The 6,492-nt window shown below is 40.4% G+C and overlaps 1 non-coding gene across 1 annotated transcript; it reads right to left on the bottom strand.

The window, feature by feature from the left end:
* Positions 1-6,142: 6,142 nt before the first annotated feature.
* LOC138989285 (U6 spliceosomal RNA) lies at positions 6,143-6,249 on the bottom strand. The gene has a single exon (XR_011465524.1). It is a non-coding gene; the product is annotated as a U6 spliceosomal RNA (small nuclear RNA).
* Between the last annotated feature and the right edge of the window lie 243 nt (positions 6,250-6,492).

Raw genomic sequence — 6,492 nt, 5'->3', positions numbered from 1 at the left:
CAGACATGGCCAAGATCCCAGTATAATTAATGGATGGGTTCAGAGATAAGTGACAGTCATAAAAATGAGAAAAGGAAGTTTTATAAGGGAAGCTAGAATAGGGATATCTTCCCATCCGCTGATCACTGATACAGTGGATTTTTTGTGACAAAATAAATATTGTGGCTTTAAAGTGAGAAAAATAAGAGAGACTTTTATTACTAGGAAGAAAGAAAAATAGTCATTGGGGTAGAAATTGAAGTTCCACTGTATATCAAGTAAGGTTCCAGAAAGAGATAAAAAGTCATGGGAAAGGGATTTTTCTGGACTTGAAAAAGAAGACATGAAACTTCATTACACAAAAGGACAGCCTCAATAATCACAAATAAAACCAAGTTTATTTATAGGCACACTATAGGAAAATTGTGGACCATCATATCTGAAAATAAATACCTAAACAGCTATCAAAGATAAAAGACAGAATGTCTACCACAAATGACCATTGAAAAGCTTACTCTTCTGGAGAAATGATCCTCATAGGAGGATGGATTGGGTAGGCTACCATTTTAGGGGGATCATGGTTATGACCTGCATAAAAACCAGGAAAATATGAAAGAAAAAGAAAACATGTTAGAAATGGAAATAAAATATATTGGGTGGCTTACAGTGGATCAAATGAAATATAGTAAGAAACTTTGAAAAAAGAAAAATGATGAAGATGAAAATGAAATAAAAGTAAAAGGTTCAAAGGGAAAGTGGTTGTCATGGAAGGCAGGAAAAATGGCCCCCAGTAGATATAGAGTTATTGAAGAAGTAAAACTAAATAAAGGAAGAGAACCAATATTTAAAATAACAATTCAGGTAAACTTTCGGGAAAAGTGAGGAAAGCCTTAAGTTTGTTTACTTAAAGGGGCCATTGTTTTCCCTGGAAAATTGACCTGAAGTGGTTAAACTTGAAGGTAGCCTATTAAAAGTATTCATTGGACCTTCTGAAAAAAAGAAAAAAGTTGCTTATATGGTTAAATGCATCAGGCAAGCTTGAGACCAAGCGGGTCTCCAAGCACAGGCTTTAGGGCACCAGCGCTGAAGGTGTGGGGCTCCAGGCCGTGAGGGCACACGTGGGCTGCGATACACGGCCGAGGGATGGTCACCATCAGGTGAGGAGCTACAACAAAAGAGAAGAAAGAGAGAAAGAAAAGAAGAAGATCCACTGGCCAGTTTCCCCGAGAAAAAACGGAGAAAGCACAAATACACAAGACATCTAGTGATAGGAATTTGAAAGAAGATAAAACATTTCTTACACGTCTCTGGAAATATTGGAAAGCCTCAGTGAAATGAACAATTTCTTAGGAAAACAAAATGTATCCAAGTTAATCCCACTAGAAATAGAAAGCTTCTATCCATTCCCATAGAAGAAATAGGAAAGTTTTCTAGACTGTAGGAGTCCTAGGCCCAGAGGCTGTCACAGGAGAAGTCCACTGAATCATTAGATGACCAGATAACCTCAAAGCTGAAAAAATATTGTAGAAAATGAATGAAAATTTCTAAAACCATTTAATGACTCAAGATTAACACTGACACAGATATGCCAAAAATAAAATCTAGATCAGTGTTGCTTATGAATATTGTGCAAATACTAATTATGATATTAGAAAGCAGGTTGAAGCTGGCTTAAAAATAAGTATACTGTGACTAAGTGGGATGTGTACTGTGAACACAAATCAGACATAGTAGGAAATCTATTAATGTAACTCCTCATCCTAATGAGTTCAAGAAGAAAAATACAAGTATCTCCAATTGTGATTTAAAATTGTTTGGCAAAATTTAACATCTGCCATTAAAAACATTTAAGAAAAAAGGTATAGGTGGATATTTTCTTAACATCATAATATATTGGGTTGGACAAAAAGTTCGTTTGATTTTTCTGGAGGATGTTATGGACAAAACCAAAAAAACTTTTTGGCCAGCCCAATATAATAACTCAATCTTAGCATCAGACTGTTAATGGGGAGACAAGAGATTTTCCCTTCATGGTCAGAAGCAAGAATATTAAGCAATTTATGTGAAGCCAGTGCAATTAAGAAAGAGAACAATTAGGGACACAAGACTTGGAAGAACAGTAAAACCATTATTAACAGCTGATATGAAAGCTTGCTTGGAAAGCCCTAAAGAAATGATAAGAAAACTAACTCAAATCATAAAAGAATTCATCAGGGTAGTAGAATATAAACTTTACACACAAAAATCAATAGCCTTCATACACTGAAAAAAAATAATTAAGAGTATAATGGAGGAGAAAACCCCATTTATAACAGCAACAAAAAGATGACATACTTAGGAATAAACTTAATAATTTAAATGGATGAAATTCATCTATTAAAAGACAAATATTCTCAGAATGGATTAAAGAAAGTCTAGCTACATGCTGTTTACAAGAGTTATCTATGTACCTAAAATCGCAAGGCTATAGAAGGGTCAAAATGTAGAAAGGTAAAATTATAAAGCAGGGAGTTATTATCTTAAAGAAATCTAGATTAACTATATCTGAAAAAATTATAGAGAAAAGCATTAAGAAGAATAAAGAAGGAGATTGCTTAATAATAAAAGCAGTATTTCCTCAAGAAGATTTAAAAATCATGTCCCTTATTCGCCGAACTCCACAGCTTCAAAATACTTAAATCAATAGAAAGGGGATAGATTATCATACTCACTGACAAATTCACTTTCACAGCAGAGATTTTGATTTTAATAAACTGAGAGAAAAAATGGACAGATTGTTGCCTGTTGTGTATTGTGTCTCATTTAGTCCTCATGATGATCCCATGTGTGTGCTGCGGGCTAAGTCCCTTCAGTGGTGTCCGACTCTGCGAACCTGTGGACTGTAGCCCACCAGGCTCCTCTGTCCATGGGAGTCTCCAGGCAAGAGTACTGGAGTGGGTTGCCGTGCCCTCCTCCAGGGGATCTTCCCCACCCAGGGATCGAACCCACATCTCTTATGTCTTCTGCATTGGCAGGTGGGTTCTTTACCACTGAGCCACCTGGGAAACCCCGATAATCCTATGCGTGTGTGTGTGCATGCGAGCTAAGTCGCTTCAGTCGTGTCCGAGTCTGTGGACCCTATGGACTGCAGCTCACCAGGCTCTTCTGGTCCATGGGGATTCTATGAGGTGGATACAATTATCATTCACAGCTGAGGAAACTGGAAGCACACAATGGCCAAGTGACTTGCTCAGGGGCACACAGCAGGTAACTGATAGACCCAGGAATCAATATTTGGCCACCTGGCCCCAGAACCCGTGTGTTTAAGCCCTGAAGACAGAAAGGGAGACCTCATGAATTAGCCTGAGTTGCCTTACTTGCATCACTGTCACTTAGGTTCTCAGTTTTCCGTCTGAAAAATAAAGGAATGGTTGATGCTGTTGCTTAGTCACTGTCATATTTGACTCTTTGGGACCCCATGGACTGTAGCCCGCCAGGCTCCACTGTCCACGGGATTTTCCAGGCAAGAATACTGGAGTGGGATGCCATTTCCTCCTCCAGGGGATCTTCCTGACCCAGGGATTAAACTCAGGGACGGAACCCAGGTCTATTACATCTTCCACCTTGGCAGGGAGGTCCTTTACGCCTGAGCCACCAGGGAAGCCCATCCATTGTTAATACACAGTGGTCTCAATAAATGGTAGCTTTCGCTGGTCTCAGCCTCTCTCACTGCCAGGAATTATGATTCCACTTTCCCTCCTGAAGATGCTGCTGAAAAAGGGGCTCCTCTTCACCCCAGCTTATGTCTTGCATGGCATTCTAATATGTCATCAACTTTAGAAGGGTTCATTGGAAAACCTCAAGAACCAGAGGACAGGCACACTGAACTCTCAAGAAGAACTACAATTGACTAGTAAACATTTGATAAAAGTAAAGGTCACCCTCACTACTATTAAAAAAGCATGGAAATTTCAAAGAACATTCTCAAATAACAGGCTGGGAGCCATTGAACAGTATAGAATACTTAGTGTTGGCCAGGCTGTATGAGAAGTTGATTCTTTTTTTTTGCTTTAACATCTTTCCCAGCTTTTTTCTTTTTTTTTAATATAAATTTATTTATGTTAACTGTAGGCTAATTACCTTACAATATTGTATTGGTTTTGCCATACATCAACATGAATCCGCCACAGGTGTATACGTGTTCTCCCATCCTGAACCTCCCTCCCACCTCCCTCCCCGTACCATCCCTCTGGGTCATCCCAGTGCACCAGCCCCAAGCATCCTGTATCCTGCATTGAACCTGGATTGGCGATTCATTTCATATATGATATTATGCATGTTTCCATGCCATTCTCACTCTTGTCCCTGCTGTCGGAATTTTACTATGTGCAGTCTCTCTGAGTATGCATCAATCACATTTTAAAAGTTCATACGACTATGACTATAATTCTACTTCAACTACTTATATGATGGTAATACCAAGCATTTATTGAGTTCTTGGGATGCAGCACCTGGAAAGGCTAAGCAGGAAACTCTTCTGGGATGCACAGGCATCGAATCCCTTCCCAAGGTCTCCTCTTCAGATACTCCAGCACGTGAATCAACAATGCAACAGGTTTGACCACGAGACCCTTGAGGGCATAACCTGCCCTACAGACACAGCAGTCTTCATCCCCAGGACAGCGGTTGGCTTATCTGATGGCTTATTTACTGAATTAATAAATAGATTTCAAGCTGATTTGGGAATCTAGGGTCAAAACCCCTGGGTTATGAATTAATGAGATGAATTTTATAGAAGATATACTTGTTTTTAAATACAGCATTGAAATATATTGGATTGGATTCCACAGGACCCTAACTGCTAGTCTCCCTTTTCAGAACATCTATTACAGCCAAGGCCAACCAGCTCCAGGAACAAATGCTCTGGACTCAGGACTGTCAGTTACCTGCCGGTTAGAGAGCAAAACTCCCTCCTAAATAAAAAGCAGAGTCTGCAGAAGCTGGTTTGGGTAGGAAATTGGAGGAAGGAAATGGATGAGGAACCGGAACGTCCCGGGTGGAGGGCAGGGGTGCTCGGTGCTGTGGGCAGAGGGGTCCACAGCCGCCTGCCTGCCTGGTGGCCCGTCTTGCCCAGGGCCTCTCTGGGTCGAATGCACCACGAGTAAGGACCAGAATCAAGCACAGGAGGGTGAGGCCGGAAGTCAAGTGAGGGTGAGGCCGGAAGTCAAGTGAGGTTGAGGCCGGAAGTCAAGTGTGGGTGAGGCCGGAAGTCAAGTGTGGGTGAGGAAACTGCAAGCTGTTCTCAGGAGCTGTGTGGACAGGCCTGCAGAGGAGCCTCGGTGTCTGGGGAAGCCCTCTCCAGAGCCTTGCTCCTCAGAGCCACTTTGTGAGTTCTCTGCTGCAAAACAGGGGATAAATGAGTGAACTGGTAATGTTTCTTGTGGCTGTATCAAATGTAGTGTGTAATATTTCCCAGCAAAAGGCATCAGGTGGATTACAAATACGGACCTTTCAATCCATAGTCCGAATCTAGTCCCCTGGTTTCTGGCTCTGGTGAAAATGTACTTTTGGAAAAAAATGGTACAAGGAAACTGGATCAAGCCTTTCTGATTTCGCTCTTCTTGAATGTCTGACACACATTCCAGCCAGGTTGTCTGGGATGCCCTCGTGGGCTGATCTAAAGGTAACATCTTACTGTGTGAAATATAGGGAATACTCTCTGAAAGGGCATGAATCTCCGAGAGACCTAATGAAAACACTTCCAGTGCCCATCACGGCCAGAGCATCTTCCATCAACTATTATTTGGGGAAGAAAAGTAGCCAGACCAAACTCACACTCATTCTATTGTTCTGAACTTCTTTTGAAAAGCACTTAAAAACACGGAATCAATATCTTCCTCTGATTACAGGATGATAAGTAGGGTACCTATCTTTCTCCCTGTTTCTTTCTCTTTTTCTTTCTCTAACATCATGGAATTGACTGCTGACTTTTTTTTATTACATTTTTTAAAAATGTATATTTCACTGGAGTATAGTTGCTTTATAGTGTTGTGTGGTTTCTGCTATACAGCAAAGTGAATCAGCTTTATGCACATGTATATCCCATCTTTGCTAGACCAAGCATGGAGTGAAGTTCCCTGCACTATAGAGTAGGTTCTCATTAGATATCTACTTTATACACAGGAAAAATATGGAATGCTTCATGAATTTTCATATGATCCTTGCGAAGGGGCCATGCTAATCTTCTCTGTATCCTTCCAATTTTAGTATATGTGCTGACGAAGCAAACACATTGACATTTTAAACTTAGATGGTGATCATTGAAATTCCTTACAATGGAAGGAACAAATATGCCTTAATGGGATTTTGATGATAAAACTGTGTCTAATTGAATATTTGCCTGCAGTACTCATAACTTTAGAATCTAAAGTAATTCAGTAATAATTTATTCAACACATATTCAATCGGCACTTATCAAACTTCTACTTTGGGGGAGATCTCCTCCGTCTGGCCCTGGGGTTAGCAAGATGACCA

This window comes from Bos mutus, chromosome 9 (assembly GCF_027580195.1).
Source record: "Bos mutus isolate GX-2022 chromosome 9, NWIPB_WYAK_1.1, whole genome shotgun sequence".
In the NCBI taxonomy this organism is placed as follows: Eukaryota; Metazoa; Chordata; class Mammalia; order Artiodactyla; family Bovidae; genus Bos; species Bos mutus.
Note: the sequence above shows the minus strand (reverse complement) of the source record. Positions and strands in the feature narration are given on the sequence as shown.